Below are 20854 nucleotides of genomic sequence, written 5' to 3'. Positions count from 1 at the left end.
TAAACGACAATTACAATGGCTTAGACTAATGAATGCCTTTAGATGTGACATTACAAGTCTTTAATCATGCTTGATTATCTTGGTTTTTCTGTATGACAAATTACATTTTATTATATGGCAATCACGTAGGGAGGACTGTGTGCAAGAATAAAAACTTTTTCTTGCATCTCACTCTCTCAGCTCCTCTCTCCGAATTGTATTTATTGTTACCTTAACATAATGTCATTATTCATAAGACCATAGTTATTATAATTGTACAATATTTGCTTTTAATTTCTTGGTATATGCTAGTGATGTGATTTGATAATTAGATTCATTCTTAAGCACATGATGTAAAAAGCAAACATTTTATTTGTCATGGTAGTAAAGATAATAACTGTATGGATAATAATAATAATTCAATTTAATTTGTTCTGTTACATCTGATGATACAGTTTTGTAATCACTTCTGACAAAACAAAGTTTTTAGTAGTATAAAAGTCTTCGGCTGCATTTGGTATCTGATAAGTCTCTGTTGCTTCTTGTATAATTCTAACAAAATCTGGATCAAGTTCTGTATAATTATTTTGACACAGTTCCTTCAGGTCCTGAATTTCCTCTGTCATTGGTGCTTAACAGTTCTCTGCTCCTGAAAAAAATTTGTATTAAGATTAAATTGTATTGATGTAGTTAAACCAGCATTAACAGCCACATTCACCATGAATATATTCCATCCCTGACATAGAGCAGCATTTTTTTAAAATGCTTCTTATAACTGACTTGTTAAAATAAACCTGTCTTAAGAGACCATATTCTTTAAAGTCTTTGAAATAACAGCTTACAACAGGTTCAAATGCATTGTTTGGTTACAATATAAAAATAATAAATGTAGAAAAGCTGCTGTAAATTACCATGTATGGTGTAAGTAGATTCCCTTCATTTTTAATTCAACATTTTAGAGAAAAAAAACCTGTAATTTTAGTACACGAAATAATATTGACACCAGGAGGAGCATATGAACAAATTCTACAAGTCCATTCAAACAAGTTATCAAGTCTCTTATTTTACAGAGAACACCAGCAGTTATCTTTGTCAGAAGAAAGTGTAGTTTCTCAAACCAACAAAAGTTAAAATGACCTGGATCATTTTATTCTTCCAACTGTTTTGGAGCTTGCCGACCAAGTGTGCAGGCTACATAAAACAGTACGAGCTTATTATGCAAAATGAAAACATTCAGACACAGCTTGGAATAGTGATACAGAGTACATGTATTTTGACGTCTATTAAAAATGATGACTCAGATGTGATCATAGAAGAAATGTTTTTAAGAAAATGTACATTTAGAGAAACAAAGGGTTTTTTTTAAGAAAGGAAAAGGGATCTCTATTTTGTGTTTATGTGGTTTGGCATATTTTCATTTCGTGCATGTGTCATACATGTAACAAATACTGCAGGTGTTTTAATCTGGCAATTTTAGGAAATTTGCCAAATTAACTTGAACAACTTGTATCATCCTGTTCACTGGAAAAAGAAAATACATGCATAAAATAATAACTATTGTATTACATCCAATCTATCCATACCGATGATATTTTAACTTCTAAGGATTCCAAAAAGTGTATCTTTCATTACATGTTATGCTTGACAATGCTCACAAGACATTAGATATATAAATGGTTTTTCAAACGTCGGACCTGAAACAATAATACTGACCCAAATGTACATGTGATTGTGACGCAAATGTATATATGTGATGATGGCCCACATTTATATGTGATGGTGGCCCACATTTATATGTGATGGTAACCCAAATGTATATGTGATGGTGACCCAAATTTATATGTGATGGTGACCCAAATGTATATGTGATGATGACCCAAATGTGGTGTGACAGAGTTCCAAATGTACTTGTGATGATTACCCAAATGTGGTATGGCAATGACCCAGATGTATGTGATGATGACCCGAATGGGTGTCTCCAAAGATATGGTTAGGACAAGACAAAAATGAAGCGGAAAGCAACTGCTATACTAATTAATCCAATTTCTGCCATCTTTTCATTTTTTGAAACTCATACAAGGTATTAAAGTATAACAAGGATTCATATTAATTGTACTTGCATTCATAACTTCATACATATAGAACACTTACAGAGCAAAGTCTCTTATTTTCAATCAGATGAGCATGCTGATCTGAAGTTAGAGGTATTATACCTCAAAGATCTTAAAGAGAAAAAAGTGAAACCAACAAGTAAAATTCAACAAATACTTTATTTTCACAGATAATGTGAAAATTTAAAAGTAGCTTACATTATGAAATATATCCCAAATAGCTCTCACAGATCCAAAAGGAAAAAAGGTGTTCCAAATGAATTACAGTGGTGTTCCAAATTGATTCCAATCTTGAATGTGCTGTAGTTCCAACAGTCTTAAATGTGCCGATGTGATAATCTTATCCATCACAATGATATAATCTAGAATGTCCTTGAAGGAATTCACTCTAATCCTAAAACAGTCCAAAAGTATCCGTAAGCACTTTGTTATTTCAGTGAATAAATGAAGTATATCGTGTGAAATTACAACTGAACACAACTAAAAGATAGATTTCACTTGAGAGATGTTACAATAGGAATATGTTGTTAACTATGTTGATCACAACCTTTATATAAAATTGATCACAAACTTTATATAAAAACCTAAGACAATAAGAGATATAGGATGTGGGTCCTTTTCCCATCAAATTTGTAAACAAGGTAAGGTCTGTTTACTTTATAGTTTTACTTTTTAGCAAACTACCTGGCAAATGAGAACATTTTTTTCTAATGGACGAAACAATTTTCTGAACTCAAAGCCAGGTAAACATGTTTACAAATATCATCTCAGATGATAATCTACAATCATGGACAAAAGTTAGCTTTGCAATATCTTGCTTACATATGACCCTTACAATCGTGGACAAGAGTTAAACAATATATACAATATATAGATATACAAAAGGACACTTGCAATGGTTTCTAACTGACCTGTATTACCCTTCTTTCAATTCAAAACCTGCCTGGTTTACATGTGATGCACCATATATGAAGGCATTTTCATTGCTAAGAAGGCCATCTGCACTGCAGCAACTATGCCATTTCCAGTGCCTGGAGCATCATATACAAAATTTATAATAATTTATATCGGCTTTTGTGAGGGAAGTTAAAGTTCTCTTTTGCCTTTAAATACTGTCTGTATTTTTACTAATGTACAGGAAATGTACAAGATTTGTTATTTTACTAAATTTTTACAAACTTTATTGGAATCCAACTTACCACATAAATTGGTCATGTAAACTTGTGACATAGTGGTAGTTGCACAAATTGTGTAGTGTACAACAGCATTGTTCTGTTATCAAAAAGACACTGAGAAAATTACTAGTTCACCATGAGAATACTGTAAGTAATATACTTTTTTCCCCTATAATCAGTATTTTCCTTCACCCTCATTTGAGCTTCAGAGACCCCCAAATTTTTAATTTGACCCCCAGTTTTGATACCAAAGTTTATTTTTTACTCAGTCTGACCCCCAGTTTTGACACCAAGGAGATTTTTGACTCTCAGTCTTGCACCCCTAGGGGATACACTGCGTATAATACCAAAACCAAATGCCAATACAGTATTTGCTTCAAGGACAATTAAGAAATAATAATTAAGATTGATGAGCAAAACATTCATATGATATGGTTCATAAACGTTCTAAATCTGCCCCTCTTAGCCGTTACTATAGCAGAGATAATGCAAGATTTGTACAAAATAGTAAGCTTTACATGTGTGACACCAGGCCTGCAAACAAATAGATGTATGACTGACCAATCAACCAATTATATCTAGCTTTGCTTACATCCATAGTCCAAGAAGAGATGACATAGCTCAGTTAATCCTGCATTTGAATATCTCATTTACTGTCTTCAAGTAATTCAATTTTTACAGTAACACTTTGTTTTGGCATATAATTTCCTTGTATGGGTGTATAAAACAGTCAATAAAAAAGTATACCCACCTTTAAAATCGTGAGTGTGAACAGGAAGACATAATAAACACTGCAATAAATTTATTCAGTTTACAATTCCAAGTCAAATACATACCTGTCAAGATTTCATTTTAAAAAATGACAATACTGAGATGCCAATTATTCAACATTTTAACTGCAATTACAATAATATATATAAACATGTAATTACTTTATAATTTGCATTATGTGAGTTGATATTGTCTTCATTTACCATGGGATTTAACAACTGTATTGACAAAGTACAAGGCAACTATATCTGGTCATCTATTAGTTATTCCAGCATGTAGCCATATTATCTTCTGCAAAAAACTGAAAATAAGATTACTTAAAAATACACTGTATCACACATGGCGGGGTAATTTATCCATTGTCAAGATAAACTGTATGTACATAACAGAAATGAAATATAATAAAAGCTGAAGAATGAATAGAACAAATTTGCATAAACATTCACAGCAGAATCTTCAGCTTTCCCATTAATGTTGCACTTTCACTTAAAATAGGAAACATCTGTTACTAAAATAATGTCTTATAAAATAACTATTTTTACATTTTAGTCCAACTGTAAATAAAATTTATTTAAATCAAGATGTCTTCCCAATGGATGTTTTAGGTCCTTGTGTATGTGTATGTGTGGTGTATGCATGTGTATGTTCACTGTGTCATGCAACTTACAAACAGTTCAAGATAAAAACACAGTTCAATATGCTAACTATGGTACATGATTTATGAGTGGTGTAAAATGTACCTTTGGTTTTGAAATTTTAAACCATCATAGGTCTTAAAGGTTCTACCTAGAACTTAATATAATTTTAAGTTTTAAATGTTTGCTATTGCTAATTTGTTTATATGACCATTGGGTTACCTGGGTCACAACTTTAGAAACCTTTGAGACTGCCAGATCATAACCACTTATGTATTTTCTCTGCTACTTTTGTTTTGGTGCTTTAAGGTATAATAACGAAGGTCAGTTACTTAGTGCTGTGGCAACTGGAGTCAAGTGTCTTGCCAAGAACAGACTGGTCCTATGGTAAGATACAAAACCCACCCCCTTATGGACCTGAGTCTGGCACACTAACCACTGAATGTGGCTTTATGTATGTACGTATGTATGTATGTATGTATGTATGCATACATACCTATCAATACATCCATGTATGCCAATACCATAAGATGTCAATTTATCATACCCATCTGAAAAAAGGAAATATAACATCACATTAGGAAAATATTGAAATAAAGAAACATGTATATTTCAAGACTTAAAAGTATGCAGCATAGCAACATTGTCCCTATCTTTTCCCCACTTTTGAAAAACGCCATATATTCATACCCATGACCCTAGACTGGACTTACAAAGAAGGGGGGAAAATGAAATTCTGATAGAGCTGTATACATCATATAAACTCCAATCATATCCCAAACTTTGACATTTCTGTTTTCAACATTATGTACTAGGTGTATGACAATATATAACTCTGTAAATTTGATATATAATTACATACAGGTAAAACCCTTTATAATGCGTTGCTCACGGGTCCAAAGAATAACATCACAATATAAGCTGGATCGAGTTAACAAATTTTTTGAAAAACTTCCCTACAGAAAATGTGCATTGAAAGTTCAATGTCATCAATTTTAACTAACCTCTTGATCATATAAATCTGCTAGGGATAAGAATAATTGGTTTTTCCGATAGCATGTATTTAGGTGTTAAAAAGAGAGGTCACCTTATATTAAAAAAATGGGAGCCATGCTGCGATCGTGTTATAAGCAGAATCACGTTATAATGAAGCAAACAGTCAGATATATTCAGCAAAAGATACATTCCATGCCTGAAAGGTTACATAGTTACAATTCCTTTCTTTGTCTCACAAAATGCTAATTTTTCTTGCTGTAAGTATAACATCTATAATCACATATCACATGGCATGGTGGGAAAACCTGTTTTATAAAGGAATATTTTTACCAAGAATATATAGGAAGGAAATAATTTTACCAATAATTTTCTTTAGAACTGTACAAATGCCACATCAACTATGATGTGACAGGAAGAAATGTTACATATCATACAATGCTGTGCCATTCAACTGCAAGCCATCTCTCACAGAATGCATGTAATAACATTTTTTTTATATGGCAATCATTTTTTTTACTAACCAATATGCCTTATATAGTTTGGACACTGCAAGAGATAAGTACACTGACCATAAAAAACCATTTCAAAATTAAAATGTACCAGACACATACAAAATACAATCCTTGATAAAAATGTGAAAACATCTGAAACCACGCTTTAAAATGGAAATGTCTGAATAAGACTGAACCATTTTAAAAGCTTATACTAACAACAAATTTTCTGATTAATTACCTATACAATGGTTTGGGGTGTACTGAGAAGAAATGCCATAAATTAAACAAGCTATATAAATAGCACTGTGTGTTGAAAAATACCAATTGACAAACTATCATAAGTAGGTAAAATATCCATGTGCTACATTTCATGACTAAGTCACACACTCCCTGAAAATTCAAAATATAATTGTGACACACAAAAATGGGACAAATGCTAAATGAGACTAATGTAAACCATGTATGAAAAGCCTTTTTTTTAAAAACAAATAACCGACAATCACTCTGCTTTATTATGATACTCTTTTATTGACCTATATTACAGATAGATTTCCCAACCAAACTGATGTAACATCATAATTGGAGGACTTTTTCACATGTAATCTAACGCTAACAGTAATCAAATATACCCTATTATCAAGTGACCCATCTAAAGAGATTTCATTTTTAAGAAACAAATTTATTGCAATATTTCATGTTTGCATGGGATGCAATTTATGTGAATACTTGTTAAAAAGATTTGCAATACTGTCCACTGTAACTCACTTTACCGATATATTGTTTTTGATGCAGCCTTCTTCTCTTTCTCCATTCTACATCATTCTTATCTAGTTCTTGTACAATTCCATCAGCAAATTCTCTGCAAATCAAATAGCAATGTGCAGTTTATATTATCAATGTGGTCTTTATTCATTGATAAAATAAAGTGTAACAGAAAATAAAAAAGGCAAACAAAATAAAATCATTTCGCTAACAATGAAAATCAATACAAAAGATAAAACAAAACATAGGAAGCCTCATATAGTGCAATCATTCAGCATGAATAATTGCTATAGCAAGCATAAATTCTTACGTGTTTATTACTGTCCTAAAATAATGTACAGCAACTTGGTTATGTCACCAAGGAACATCCTGCCAACTTCTTTTAGGACTTCACAAACAATTTTCTAGGTTGATAGTTGGGAATAAAACCTTAATGAATACTTAAGTTGGGAAGTCTTCCTGATACAAAAAGATTGGAAACTAACAGTATATAGTATTTACATTGCAATTATGGCTGTATTTGGGCACAGAAGACCACCCACCCCACAAAATTGCTGCACCTTGCACAATATAAACCCAGTGTATTTCCTAGTGGTAATAATGAAAAATCCAATGGAAATTGTATCCTAATATTTTGCATTCTGCAATGAATGCAGTAATGGCCTTATCAAACGTGGGGCCCAATTTGAATCAATTTGGCAGGGCCCCTGCTTTTAAATGAAGGGCCATCGATGTGCACAGCATTTGGAAATAAACTTTTGATGTCAGCCCTGAATGAATGTACACATTTTATTTTATCATGAAATAATGCACAACTTTCGTGCAAATAAAAATTATATCTTTAAGTCACCTGGCTAAATCCCTACACACAGGCCCATTTCATAACAGTGAAAAAAACATTACAACACAAAATACCATAACAATACTTAACAAAAACATTTATTATTTCTGCAAAGCATTTATACTGTTTGTGATCAAGCCATTAAAAAAACTCCAACCTGACAAACTTAATGACTTTTACTGACTGAAATTTGTATTACTGCCCCGCTCCCCCCATATCAAAGCATATGCAATGAGGGACAAATACAAACATACATGTGCCATTATGATACAAATACTGGGATTATTTGCGATAATGATAATATTATTATCATCACCACTACTGAAAAGATAATAGAAGCACCATAGTATTAATAATAATAATAATAATAATAATAATAATTTGTACTTGGTGTAAATTTCAATATCAACATGATGGTGGTTGTTTTGGAACAACTGGGACAAAACAAAAAAAGAATGTAATTACAATTCACCCATGTCAATATCTATAATTTACCATAATGTGATTTCTGGTTTGTATCATGCATGTATACATAAAACATGCTGCAGACAGGAAGTTATATCAGCAGTTAAGACCAATGAAATGCCAAGGTACAAAATGCATGATACAAGAAAGTTTATTTAATGAACATAGCAAAGACAACATAAAAGTACTAACTCAGGGCCAGCTATTATACAGACATATACAGTCATTTGAACAAATTTCAATACCACATTCACACTGTGACTGATTAATCTGATATTCCTTTTTAAAGGAATGTCTATAGTAAAGGTTACTCACTCTTTCATTGAGGCACGACAATCACTTTTCAGAAAGTCATGAGTATCAGTTGAACATAGACAAAGTAAACCAGATTTGCAAGTGCTGCCTTGAATATTAAGGAGGAAATAACTGACCCATGTCCCCCATACTAAAGACAATTGTGGAAATATATTGAAATGAAAGGATACAATAACCCTATTATTTGTGCGAGTACATTACGACATAATGGAAATGTACAGAATTATTTAAAGCTTACAGAATATTATAAACTACATCATTCCTGTTGAGTAAAAACAAGCAAATAAGCACAAAGTGTTACAATAATATTAGGTGTTTAATGCAAAAGTTAAGCCATTCGTGATATTTCTTAAACTGAATAAGGGGCTGGTGTTGTGTGCTTTTACTTACATACAAATAATATAGAGCCTGAGGCAAAGAAAAACAGTGCCCAATGGCATGATGATATACCTATTAGCATATGCTAGTGTGTATGTTTTGGAGTTTTAACGTAGCTTTAAGAGTTGTTCAGTTTATTGTGATGTCTAGCACTGGGGCATCATGCCACAAATATATCCCACCCAGTCACATAATCCTAACACCAGGCCGACCAGTCCTAACACTAACCTCTTAATGCTGAGCGTCTAGCGAGGCAGCTGTTACTACCCTTCTTACAAATCTCTGGTATGAATCGGCCGGGCTTCGAACCCGCGACCTCCCGCATCCGAGATGGACACTAACCCCTAGGCCACTGGAGCGGTCTTGCCCATTCTAGTTAACGACTAGTTAAATATAAAGAGACAAAAATCATCAATTATTACATCATTTGGTTAGAAAGCTGTTTACTCAAGAGTTCATTTGAAGAATTTCAATTTAAATCCAACCTACGCGATAAGCTCCAACTCACTACACCCTTCCATGAGATACGTAATTTCGAGGTCTTTCATGCATTATACTACAGTACAGATCACAGGGGCTGTTGGTGTAATTATGATATTTATTTATAATATACCTGCCTAAAACGTTTATATTTATAATTATTCGCTTATTGGAAAAAAAATACCTTGCATCGAATGATATTTTATAACTGGCCTTCACTCTTCTAAAACATAAATCGATAATTCTCCATCTTCTAAGATACAACACACTTATGCGGATAAGATGATGCTATTCCGAATATGTCATCACGTGATTAAAATCTCGTTTATGAGTTTAAATCTCGTTCGGTTCGTTAGTTAAATTGGAGCTCAAGATTATCAGCGGTGTTACTATCGTAGGAGCTGGAAATAATAGCTTAGTAGATCTCGTTTTTGAGTTGAAATCTCGTTCGAATCTCGTTCGGTAGTAAAGACGGAGATCAAAATTACAGCGGCGTTACTGTCGAAGGAGCCGGTGATTGTAGTTTGTAGACTGAGCTTCACGTGTTTCTGGAGCCGTAAATTGTGATTTTTATTAACGGAGCCGTAGATTAAAAGTGTTTTAGGAGCCGCTAATTGTTGTAGGAGCCGCTAATTGTAGCTCCTATGAAAATATAGGGAAAGATTGTAATCACCGTCATTTTAGGAGCCGCTAATTGTTATCGGAGCCGCTAATTGTTGCCCATATAATAATATAGGGAAAAATTGTGATCACCGCCGGGTACCTGCGGCTTTCCATAGAACGAGATTCGAACGAGATTTCAACTCAAAAACGAGATCTACTTAGCTATTATTTCCAGCTCCTACGATTATGGATATGGAAAGCCGCAGGTACCCGGCGGTGATCACAATTTTTCCCTATATTATTATATAGGCAACAATTAGCGGCTCCGACAACAATTAGCGGCTCCTAAAATGACGGTGATTACAATCTTTCCCTATATTTTTATATGAACTCCAATTAGCGGCTCCTACAACAATTAGCGGCTCCTTCTACAATTAGCGGCTCCTAAAACACTTCTAATCTACGGCTCCGTTAATAAAAATCGCCAATTTATGGCTCCAGAAACACGTGAAGCTCAGTCTACAAACTACAATCACCGGCTCCTTCGACAGTAACGCCGCTGTAATTTTGATCTCCGTCTTTAGTACCGAACGAGATTTCAACTCAAAAACGAGATCTACTTAGCTATTATTTCCAGCTCCTACGATAGTAACGCCGCTGATAATCTTGAGCTCCAATTTAACTAACGAACCGAACGAGATTTAAACTCATAAACGAGATTTTAATCACGTGCTGTCATATTCGGAATACTATCATCTTATCCGCATCAGTGTCCTTTACCGTTATCGAGCGAAGTGTAGTTTTCAGAATTTGTAACAAGGTATTTTCCATTAGTAAAGAATATTAACTTTTTTTTTTATACTGCAGATATTTTGCTTAGACTAAAAAGTTCTCATATATCTTTACAACACTGGACAGATGTCTAAATTAAGTATCTCATGGGTGGGTGGGGGTGGAAGAACGTTATTGCGGTATTTTTTAAACTGAGGACACTTTGGCAGGATAATGAGCAAAAGTATCATGAAAGCTTGCTAAGAAAAGATCTATAACTATCACTGGACATTTATCAAAATATAAAATACAGTATTTCTGTTAAAATTTATTGTTTGAAAGCAGGTGTTAAGAACTATCACAGTCATAAGCAGATCATCAGATAACCTACCTGGGAATGTGATTGTGTCATTTGAACAAACTTTACATGAATTCGCTCACTTAAGTGGTGTGTGATGACTCCCACAAATTTGTTTAATGGCTCACATATGAACATGCACCTTGCACAGTATAAATTTTTTTAGCCATTCAGCCTTTAACTTAATGTTTAAGTGCTCGGAACAACTTAACTGGTAGAGGTATTACAGTGCAAGTAACTATCAGCATGTGGTTGAAAGTGGCAACAGAGTTACAAAGGAAACAAAAAGTTTCAATAAATATAATTTCATGTGAAGTGGATGGTTAAAATGTTGGCTTTAATTTATTTACTAAGATTGCAGTTATTGTAAAGAATATCCGAAATTGGCATAGGTTAGAAATTAAACCAGTGTATTTTTAGTTAGAAGATGCACTTTGTGCATGAGAGGGCAGATCTGATGTAATATGTTAAGAAAGACCTAAAGATTTTTTTCAATCATATGGAATTAACAGAAAAAATGAGGGCATGCAGGAAGTCCATCTCCAGTAGCAAAACATATACACATTAAGCAGCGAAATGTGTAGCATCAACCAATATTTGTGAAAAATGTAAATCCTTTTAGGAAATAAAGTTGTATATTATTTTCTTTCTTATATCTATGGAATAAAATGCATACATTTTATCAAATCTTTGGAAGAGATTACATTATTGGGACTTGTAAAAAGTAAGGTGAGACAAGTGAATTTTATGAAACTATTTGTCTTGGACGAGTATGTGAAAACAATATTTGATCAGCCCTGATACCCCATTTATTTTCGCAGTTAACAGTGTTTTTGCAAATTTGGTAACAAAATGTAAGGGTGGACTTTTCAGTTCTTAAATTTAGTTCTTCATAAATTTCAATATCATTGCAGTTAAAGTATTACTCCATCTTCCAACTTAAGCTAGGTAATTTCCAGTTCATTTGGTTTCTTTCTTGAGAAAATTACATGGTGTCTGGTCTTCGGGATATTTGAACGCCACACTTAAGCAAAAATCTCCTTTAGTTCAGTGTTGACAATTAGTAATAATAATCTTAATAAGACTTAAAATGGCATACAGTGTAGTTTAACAGTGACTGATGAGACCGGTGTTTCGATACTTCTGTGGCTTCCCATTGGATGCGCGAGGTTATGTGAATAATATTCACTTTGGGTAATTCGACGCAAAATCAATAGTGTATGCTGTCACGTGGGGTCTATTGCGAAGTACTGTCACAACAAATGTTATATACAAGCAGAAAATTAAGCACTGTTTCATTCCGAAGTTTGGAGTCATTCACATTATTGTGTTCATTCACATTATTGCATTCCAGTTTTAAGTCTATAGACGTATTTTGTGTTGTGCAAGTTTAGATATTTTTAGACAGGAAAAACATTTGTTTGGACTGTTCAGTGTAAATAGAAAGCGCTCATTATTTGGACATAAATATTAGTCTGGAACTGTTATTGAAGGAATTCAGGACAACGCCATCTTGACAACTACAAAGTTCTTGGAGGACCAGTACAATTCCGGTTTTGAAATTTATGAGGAACATTTCTATCATTTAGGACTTTCACAGACCAGTATAAGGACTAGCTTGGATTCACTTCATAATACTTTATGTTCCTTTCATATTTTTTATTTATAACTTTGATAATTAAACTGTTAAGTTTTATAAAATTTGTTGTTTTTGCTTCTTTTCTGTTACTTAAGTTTGCAATCATTGAGATGTAGCAGAAACTTGGGGCCTAACTGTGGATATGAATTCCAGAGAAATTGAAATTGTTTTGAAATTTAAGTTATCTTAGTCCCTAATATTTCTGACTTTACATAGTAAAACCAACAAGCTTTTACGATATAAACTAAAGTGGAGAATTGTACTTTAAATCCTAGCCAGGAACAATCAGTCTTTGAAAGAGGACGAATTGCTCCAACGTTCCAGACAATATCTTTCCTGTGCAAAGCCATATTTGTTAAAACATGAAATAAAAAATATTTTGGTTTAAATTTGGTAGAGAAGAATATTTTGGACAAAAGTGCTTTGACTCTAGCTCAAACCTGCAAGTTATGAAATTGAAATTAAAATTCAAGAACAAAATAAAGTTAAGAAAGCTTGAAAAAGAGGAAAGAGATAAACAAATGCAAATTCAAAAAGAAGAGAAAGAAATGGAGAAGAAATGACAAATGCAAAAGGAAGAAAAAGAAAGAAAAATACAAATGCAGGAAAAAGAAAGGGAGATGCAAATGCAGGAAAAAGAGAGAGACAGATACAAAAATATGAGTTACAAATGAAACTGCAATTACAGAAAGATGTGATGTGATTTGGATTTTTAACATAGTTTTAACACTTTTTCAGTCATATCGCTACGATGTCTGCTATGTGGCAGTTTATAGTGATGTCTAGCACTGGGGCATCATGCCGCAGACATGTAGCATGATGTCCCACCCAGTCACATTATCCTGACACCAGGCCAACCAGTCCTAACACTAACCTCTTAATGCTGAGTGTCAAGCGAGGCAGCTATTAGTACCATTTTTGTAAGTCTTAGGTATGACTCGGCCGGGGATCGAACCCACGACCTCCCGCATCCCAGGCGGACGCTCTAACCACTAGACCACCAGAGCAGTATTACAGAAAGAAGAGCAGTACCTAAACCTGTAGTGATACTCACATTACAAGGGACACCAATCTCACATTTCTCCTGCGACCGATAAGGATTTGAAACCAATCCTTTGAGCCACATGTTCAGTGTCATAGTTTAACACCAAAATTACCATCAGAGATTCAACATTTTGACTACAAATTTAACTTGAACCCCACCAGTGGTCCTGGAAAACTTGAAACAATGTCACATCAAGTCATACCTGTATGAAATCAATAGGAAGGTGATTCATTTTCTCAGAAATGGAGAGTATTATAATCATTATGTCTTAATCCGTGACAGACTAGACAAGACTACAGCACAGATAAAACCTGACCCGGTACTCACTATCTGCATTTGCATTACTAGTTATATGATTCCACAAATCTCACAATACAACAGAAATCCAATAGTCGGATGACATCAACAAGCTTCTATCTAATGTAAAAAAATTAAAATATATTAAATGAAAGTCAGAAAGCTTCTGTAAGAACCAGAAAGAATATATTTATGTTGAGAAAACAACCAGAAACCTGTCGCTGTCACTGCAATCTGGACAGTTCATCAAGCAAAGAGCACATGTCAACAAGGTAGTCACATGATACAACAAAACATAGTTATTTTTTTAATAAATATATACAGAATTCTGTGTTCTTTCATTGTAGTTTCTTTATTACGAACAGTTTACAACTTTATTTTTCATTTCATATTTTTTTTTTGTTTCTACATCTGAAATGGGTTATTACTGACATCATGTGACAACTGGACCTATGATGTCATGAATATGTTGGTTGTGATATTTGTGTACCCATGCGACTAGCAATGCAAATGGTGAGTATCAGGTCAAATTTCATCAACGCCATAGTTTCATCTTATCTTTCAGCAGAGTAAAGACATAATTATTCTAATACTTGCATTTTCTGAGAAAATAAATAATTTTCATATCGGTTTCATGTAGGTATGCCTCGGGGTAACAGCATTAAGTTTGCTAGGCCATCTGGTATGCGGCTACGCTTTGCTGACAACATGTTGGTGTCTTGTGATGCTAGACTGGTTTTCAAACCTTTCATGTCAGACAAAATATCAATATCAAGCTGACTGTGAAACAACCAGTCTTCTAATCTAATCCAGTGAGTGTTAAGATTGACTCAACAACTATAATTATGGTAACCACCCTAATGATCCATACTGCAACCTCCGAATATTCTGGGCAGAACTCAATAAATATAATTCACAATCAGTTACAACTCAATTACGTAATTGTTTCTGTCATCAAGTAGTTGCAAACTTTCCTGACTTTCATCAACATTTGCAAACTTCAAGGAATTTTCATGTTCAGAAAAGAAATTATCATTTCTTCCAACTTTTTCCAAATTTCCTAGTAGCATGGGAGCCCTGTATACTTCTTCAATCGTATTTGTATCGGTAATGAAGTCAATATTAACATTCTGGCATATTTAAGAGCTTGATGCAATGACAACATCTACTGGGAAGTCTTATTATATATAATCTTGTGACAAAAAGTGTTAATTTGTTTTGATGAAAGAAAAATTGGCTGATGTAGATTCTACTTGCACTTGTGTCAATAGCTGATGAACTTGTATTCCCCGTTAAGTCAGCCTTTATTATTAAACGACAATTACACTGGCTTAGACTAATGAATGCCTTTAGATGTGACATTACAAGTCTTTAATCATGCTTGATTATCTTGGTTTTTCTGTATGACAAATTACATTTTATTATATGGCAATCACGTAGGGAGGACTGTGTACGAGAATAAAAACTTTTTCTTGCATCTCACTCTCTCAGCTCCTCTCTCCGAATTGTATTTATTGTTACCTTAACATAATGTCATTATTCATAAGACCATAGTTATTATAATTGTACAATATTTGCTTTTAATTTCTTGGTATATGCTAGTGATGTGATTTGATAATTAGATTCATTCTTAAGCACATGATGTAAAAAGCAAACATTTTATTTGTCATGGTAGTAAAGATAATAACTGTATGGATAATAATTATAATTCAATTTAATTTGTTCTGTTACATCTGATGATACAGTTTTGTAATCACTTCTGACAAAACAAAGTTTTTAGTAGTATAAAAGTCTTCGGCTGCATTTGGTATCTGATAAGTCTCTGTTGCTTCTTGTATAATTCTAACAAAATCTGGATCAAGTTCTGTATAATTATTTTGACACAGTTCCTTCAGGTCCTGAATTTCCTCTGTCATTGGTGCTTAACAGTTCTCTGCTCCTGAAAAAAATTTGTATTAAGATTAAATTGTATTGATGTAGTTAAACCAGCATTAACAGCCACATTCACCATGAATATATTCCATCCCTGACATAGAGCAGCATTTTTTTAAAATGCTTCTTATAACTGACTTGTTAAAATAAACCTGTCTTAAGAGACCATATTCTTTAAAGTCTTTGAAATAACAGCTTACAACAGGTTCAAATGCATTGTTTGGTTACAATATAAAAATAATAAATGTAGAAAAGCCGCTGTAAATTACCATGTATGGTGTAAGTAGATTCCCTTCATTTTTAATTCAACATTTTAGAGAAAAAAACCCTGTAATTTTAGGACACGAAATAATATTGACACCAGGAAGAGCATATGAACAAATTCTACACGTCCATTCAAACAAGTTATCGAGTCTCTTATTTCACAGAGAACACCAGCAGTTATCTTTGTCAGAAGAAAGTGTAGTTTCTCAAACCAACAAAAGTTAAAATGACCTGGATCATTTTATTCTTCCAACTGATTGGGAGCTTGCCGACCAAGTGTGCAGGCTACATAAAACAGTACGAGCTTATTATGCAAAATGAAAACATTCAAAAGATGTTGCCTCTTTTATTTTTGCAGCATAAATCAGTATTTAACACTTGCTATCCAATGGCAGTCAACAGAATAATAGGTTGTTATTTCTAAAAGCCCATATTTTAAAAAGAGATATGGATATCAATGTGTCCTTCCTTCACAAACTTGATATTTCAAAATGACAATAGATCATTCGGAAAAGAGTTCAGCCCATTTGGTGCAAATTTTGTACCATGCCATTAACTACATCCTCCATGTTTTGTTGATGTTCCACAGTCCTACCATGTCTCTTAGATGTTTCTGAATGAGCAGTACATATACAAACTGCAGACACAGCTTGGAATAGTGATACAGAGTACATGTATTTTGACGTCTATTAAAAATGTTGACTCAGATGTGATCATAGAAGAAATGTTTTTAAGAAAATGTAAATTTAGAGAAACAAAGGGGTTTTTTTAAGAAAGAAAAAGGGATCTATTTTTGTGTTTATGTGGTTTGGCATATTTTCATTTCGTGCATGTGTCATACATGTAACAAATACTGCAGGTGTTTTAATCTGGCAATTTTAGGAAATTTGCCAAATTAACTTGAACAACTTGTATCATCCTGTTCACTGGAAAAAGAAAATACATGCATAGAATAATAACTATTGTATTACATCCAATCTATCCATACCAATGATATTTTAACTTCTAAGGATTCCGAAAAGTGTATTCTTTCATTACATGTTATGCTTGACAATGCTCACAAGACATTAGATATATAAATGGTTTTTCAAACGTCAGACCTGAAACAATAATACTGACCCAAATGTACATGTGATTGTGACGCAAATGTATATATGTGATGATGGCCCACATTTATATGTGATGGTAACCCAAATGTATATGTGATGATGACCCAAATGTGGTGTGACAGAGTTCCAAATGTACTTGTGATGATTACCCAAATGTGGTATGGCAATGACCCAGATGTCTGTGATGATGACCCGAATGGGTGTCTCCAAAGATATGGTTAGGACAAGACAAAAATGAAGCGGGAAGCAACTGCTATACTAATTAATCCAATTTCTGCCATCTTTTCATTTTTTGAAACTCATACAAGGTATTAAAGTATAACAAGGATTCACATTAATTGTACTTGCATTCATAACTTCATACATATAGAACACTTACAGAGCAAAGTCTCTTATTTTCAATCAGATGAGCATGCTGATCTGAAGTTAGAGGTATTATACCTCAAAGATCTTAAAGAGAAAAAAGTGATACCAACAAGTAAAATTCAACAAATACTTTATTTTCACAGATAATGTGAAAATTTAAAAGTAGCTTACATTATGAAATATATCCCAAATAGCTCTCACAGATCCAAAAGGAAAAAAGGTGTTCCAAATGAATTACAGTGGTGTTCCAAATTGATTCCAATCTTGAATGTGCTGTAGTTCCAACAGTCTTAAATGTACCGATGTGATAATCTTATCCATCACAATGATATAATCTAGAATGTCCTTGAAGGAATTCACTCTAATCCTAAAACAGTCCAAAGTATCTGTAAGCACTTTGTTATTTCAGTGAATAAATGAAGTATATAAATCATGTGAAATTACAACTGAACACAACTAAAAGACAGATTTCACTTGAGAGATGTTACAATAGGAATATGTTGTTAACTTTGTTGATCACAACCTTTATATAAAATTGATCACAAACTTTATATAAAAACCTAAGACAATAAGAGATATAGGATGTGGGTCCTTTTCCCATCAAATTCGTAAACAAGGTAAGGTCTGTTTACTTTATAGTTTTACTTTTTAGCAAACTACCTGGCAAATGAGAACATTTTTTTCTAATGGGCGAAACAATTTTCTGAACTCAAAGCCAGGTAAACATGTTTACAAATATCATCTCAGATGATAATCTACAATCATGGACAAAAGTTAGCTTTGCAATATCTTGCTTACATATGACCCTTACAATTGTGATTAGAGTTAAACAATATATACAATATCTAGATATACAAAAGGGCACTTGCAATGGTTTCTAACTGACCTGTATTACCCTTCAAATTCAAATTCAAATTCAAAACCTGCCTGGTTTACATGTGATGCACCATATATGAAGGCATTTTCATTGCTAAGAAGGCCATCTGCACTGCAGCAACTATGCCATTTCCAGTGCCTGGATTGCCTCTCACTTTTACTGGACACCCTGAAAAGTAGGTTAGTATAATATTATTAGCATCATATACAAAATTTAATAATTTATATCGGCTTTTGTGATGGAAGTTAAAGTTCTCTTTTGCCTTTAAATACTGTCTGTATTTTTACTAATGTACAGGAAATGTACAAGATTTGTTATTTTACTAAATTTTTACCAACTTTATTGGAATCCAACTTACCACATAAACTGGTCATGTAAACTTGTGACATAGTGGTAGTTGCACAAATTGTGTAGTGTACAACAGCATTGTTCTGTTATCAAAAAGACACTGAGAAAATTACTAGTTCACCATGAGAATACTTGTAAGTAATATACTTTTTTCCCCTATAATCAGTATTTTCCTTCACCCTCATTTGCGCTTCAGAGACCCCCAAATTTTTAATTTGACCCCCAGTTTTGATACCAAAGTTTATTTTTTACTCAGTCTGACCCCCAGTTTTGACACCAAGGAGATTTTTGACTCTCAGTCTTCCACCCCTAGGGGATACACTGCCTATAATACCAAAACCAAATGCCAATACAGTATTTGCTTCAAGGACAATTAAGAAATAATAATTAAGATCGATGAGCAAAACATTCATATGATATGGTTCATAAACGTTCTAAATCTGCCCCTCTTAGCCGTTACTATAGCAGAGATAATGCAAGATTTGTACAAAATAGTAAGCTTTACATGTGTGACACCAGGCCTGCAAACAAATAGATGTATGACTGACCAATCAACCAATTATATCTAGCTTTGCTTACATCCATAGTCCAAGAAGAGATGACATAGCTCAGTTAATCCTGCATTTGAATATCTCATTTACGGTCTTCAAGTAATTCAATTTTTACAGTAACACTTTGTTTTGGCATATAATTTCCTTGTATGGGTGTATATAACAGTCATTAAAAAAGTATACCCACCTTTAAAATCGTGAGTGTGAACAGGAAGACATAATAAACACTGCAATAAATTTATTCAGTTTACAATTCCAAGTCAAATACATACCTGTCAAGATTTCATTTTAAAAACTGACAATACTGAGATGCCAATTATTCAACATTTTAACTGCAATTACAATAATATATATAAACATGTAATTACTTTATAATTTGCATTATGTGAGTTGATATTGTCTTCATTTACCATGGGATTTAACAACTGTATTGACAAAGTACAAGGCAACTATATCTGGTCATCTATTAGTTATTCCAGCATGTGGCCATATTATCTTCTGCAAAAAACTGAAAATAAGATTACTTAAAAATACATTGTATCACACAAGGCGGGGTAATTTATCCATTGTCAAGATAAACTGTATGTACATAACAGAAATGAAATAATAAAAAGCTGAAGAATGAATAGAACAAATTTGCATAAACATTCACAGCAGAATCTTCAGCTTTCCCATTAATGTTGCACTTTCACTTAAAATAGGAAACATCTGTTACTAAAATAATGTCTTATAAAATAACTATGTTTACATTTTAGTCCAACTGTAAATAAAATTTATTTAAATCAAGATGTTTTCCCAATGGATGTTATTAGATTTTAGGTCCTTGTGTACGTGTATGTGTGGTATATGCATGTGTATGTTCACTGTGTCATGCAACTTACAAACAGTTCAAGATAAAAACACAGTTCAATATGCTAACTATGGGACATGATTTATGAGTGGTCTAAAATGTACCTTTGGTTTTAAAATTTTAAACCATCATAGGTCTTAAGGTTCTACCTAGAACTTAATATAATTTTAAGTTTTAAATGTTTGCTATTGCTAATTTGTTTATATGACCATTGGGTTACCTGGGTCACAACTTTAGAAACCTTTGAGACTGCCAGATCATAACCACTTATGTATTTTCTCTGCTACGTTTGTTTTGGTGCTTTAAGGTATAATAACGAAGGTCAGTTACTTAGTGCTGTGGCAACTGGAGTCAAGTGTCTTGCCAAGAACAGACTGGTCCTATGGTAAGATACAAAACCCACCCCCTTATGGACCTGAGTCTGGCACACTAACCACTGAAT

At 33.3% G+C, this 20854-nt stretch overlaps 1 long non-coding RNA gene across 3 annotated transcripts; it reads right to left on the bottom strand.

The window, feature by feature from the left end:
- Positions 1–385: 385 nt before the first annotated feature.
- On the bottom strand, positions 386–10162 carry LOC149798146 (uncharacterized). Of its 3 annotated transcripts, XR_016421976.1 has the most exons (4): positions 9587–10162; positions 9151–9305; positions 5168–7020; positions 386–628 (listed from the first exon to the last, which is right to left on the bottom strand). It is a non-coding gene; the product is annotated as an uncharacterized LOC149798146 (long non-coding RNA). The 3 variants fall into 3 exon arrangements; XR_016421977.1 differs by lacking the exon at positions 9151–9305; XR_016421975.1 differs by lacking the exon at positions 9587–10162 and having other exon boundaries at positions 9151–9579.
- Positions 10163–20854: the final 10692 nt, after the last annotated feature.

The sequence above is a fragment of the Sinohyriopsis cumingii genome, chromosome 6 (genome assembly GCF_028554795.1).
Source record: "Sinohyriopsis cumingii isolate HCF-2022 chromosome 6, ASM2855479v2, whole genome shotgun sequence".
In the NCBI taxonomy this organism is placed as follows: Eukaryota; Metazoa; Mollusca; class Bivalvia; order Unionida; family Unionidae; genus Sinohyriopsis; species Sinohyriopsis cumingii.
The sequence above is the reverse complement of the archived record's forward strand: the minus strand, read 5'-3'. Positions and strand labels throughout refer to the sequence as shown.